Below are 2920 nucleotides of genomic sequence, written 5' to 3' on the forward strand. Positions count from 1 at the left end.
CACAACTCCCATGGATCCTTCATTCCTCTACCCCAGTCACCTTATGATTACCCAGCACCCGTCTATCAGGGCCTGTACAACCCTGATGCCTATTTGGAAGAACCAGTGGGTCCTAACCCACTTGGACCTGAAGACCACTTCCCGGGTGGCACCGAGATAGAGGTCGATGAGGATACCGATCCTTCCATGCCACCGTCCGGTACACCGAACCACCCCATTGAGATATCAGATGGGTCACCGTTCAGGGGATCACCTTACAACGGTGTTGACAGCTACGAGGAGAGGTTTAAGCAGCACGACTGGGTGTATACCCCTAGCTACCATAACTCTCCCATGCACCAGTCCTACCACAGCTCTCCTGTGCACTCTCAGCATCACTCCCAGCAGCAGCTTCAGCAGCAGCCTCAACAGCAGGACCCTTCTGAGGGATTCTGGCGCGACGTAGTCACTCCGCCGCCGCCGCCACCTCCGGTTTTGCCTCCTCCGCCTCAGAGGCAAAGGAGGAACGCCCGTATGTCTACGCGAGGAGGGATATGCATTGGCACCCCTCGACATTCAGGTAGCAGCCGCTACTCGCCGCTTCACGAGGAGTCAGAGATGGGAGAATCTCAGCATCCCGTCTCAGAGGTTACTTCTGCGCCTATTGCGCCACTGCCACCGCAGAACTTTGGAGAGCCAATCCCTGCGTATGCTAGCGCAGCACAGTTCAACCCTTTCGAGCCGACTTTTCCCCCAGGATATGATTATACGGGAGATCCCTACTGGTTAGCTTCAGGCTACAACCCTCTCAACCAGGAGAGTGCTTTTGGAGGTCCCTGGGCTACGGGACAATCAGCTTTTGGGTACTTACCGCAAGGGTTCCAGCAGCCGCAGCCTTCACAGCCACCGCAGTATCAGCCACCGCCGCCGGCGCCGATGATGTCGCCACCGCAAGTCCAAGAAATCCTGCAAGGGATAAACGACGTGCGACGTGAATTGCGACATGAAATGCGGGAAGATCGCCGACACAACCGCGGAATGTTTAAGAAGATGGTTGACTTGATCAAGGGTAAGGGTAAGAAGGATTATTAAATCCTTTGTTTGTTAGCTCATTTACTCATGTCCCTGCGAGGACATTTATTCCTGTACTCTACCCCTGCGTGGGTATATTTCTCTTGTTCTACCCCTGCGTGGGTATGTTGTTTATGTTTAACCCCTGCGTGGGTTTGTTTTGTTTGTTTTGTCTGTTATTTGGTTTAGCCCCTGCGTGGGCATGCTATTTGAGAAAAGTCCCGTTTAGGGCGAAGTTGTACTAGTTTACTTTATGTTAAATGGTTAATTTAAGTTTTTCATTTTATCTATGTGCATGAATATAATATTCAAATAAATGAAAAATATCAATTGTTATTTTGATTGCCATTTAATAAAAATCTTAAGAAGGTAAAACCTAGCTTGAATGTCTTATTAAAAGACCTGGCCAATATGGTAAAACCTGGTTAAAAAGATTCAATTCTCTGTTAACATCTTTAAACATGTTAACATTCTTGGCTAGCGTGATCTGTAAAATCACCCATGTCACCCTTTTAATAAATTATCTACAGATTATATCTGTATACAAGTCTGGTAATGACTTGATACCTACGGGTTATGACTATGTCATATAAAACAAAAAGGCAGTTGTGGTTTATGACTCCCTGCCAAGTAAAGGATTATCTGTTTAATTATACAAATTTTAATCCTATAAAAATCTAAATTTAAAATTTAGAAGTTGTCCGAAGTCACTAGGCCTATTGTGCCAATATATATATTTCATTCTATGATAAATGCTGTTAAAATGCTGAATGAAATTAAATAAATTAACTATTATGGTTATTAATACCATGGTTAATAAACCGTCAAGAACGATAATACTGTTAGGTTTCTAAATAGACCTTGTCTTTACGTTTATGTAGCTTAAAGCTACATGGCAAAATCGGAAGAAACAAACAGTCGTTCTGAGGAACACCCTGATAACACCAAGATTCATGTAACTGGTGCGGAACTGCAAGCACTGGTTGAAAACGCTGTTGCCAAAGCTATGGAAAGGCAATTCAGAGAATCGAGCGGGACCCGAAGTAGGACCCGGACCGCATCGCACGCCAAGCCCAAGACTCATTCAGAGGCTCATAGCAAGCCGCCTTCTAAGAAGAATGAGCCGAAGAAGGATGATGAGGATAATCACTCCTCCAACCACAACAGTGTACCGAAACAAGAAATCAAGCAGAAGCATGATACGCACAGTAAGTCCTGTACGTACAAATATTTCGTTTCATGCAAACCCAGAGATTTTACTTGGGAAAAAGGAGCAGTTAACTGCATGACGTGGTTAGATGAGATGGATACGGTTGTTGATATCAGCGGGTGTGCTGATAGGGACGTAGTGAAGTACGTTTCCCAGTCGTTTAAAGGAGACGCACTAGCATGGTGGAAATCACTCCTACAAGCTGCCGGTAAGGCCACACTGTACGGTATGACATGGGATCAGTTTGTAGCTCTGATCAAAGAAAATTTCTGCCCGCAACATGAGGTCGAGAGGATTGAGTCGGATTTCGTATCCCTAGTGATGAAGAACCTCGACTGTCAGGCATATCTCACCACATTCAACACTTTATCTCGATTAGTGCCGTATTTGGTAACCCCGGAGCCGCGAAGGATTGCCCGTTTTATTGGGGGTTTGGCACCAGAGATCAAGGCGAGCGTTAAGGCATCAAGGCCTACGACATTCAGATCAGTAGCTGATCTATCCCTCTCCCTCACTCAAGATGTAGTCAGATTGAGAGCCCTTAAGAGCTCGGAGGAAAACAAAAGGAAACGTGAGGATGACACCTCACGAAGGTCGGAGAAACGACACCGAGGGAACAACGACCATAGGAAAGGGTCGGGATTCAAGAAGGGAGATCAT

The sequence above is a fragment of the Helianthus annuus genome, chromosome 10 (genome assembly GCF_002127325.2).
Source record: "Helianthus annuus cultivar XRQ/B chromosome 10, HanXRQr2.0-SUNRISE, whole genome shotgun sequence".
In the NCBI taxonomy this organism is placed as follows: domain Eukaryota; kingdom Viridiplantae; phylum Streptophyta; class Magnoliopsida; order Asterales; family Asteraceae; genus Helianthus; species Helianthus annuus.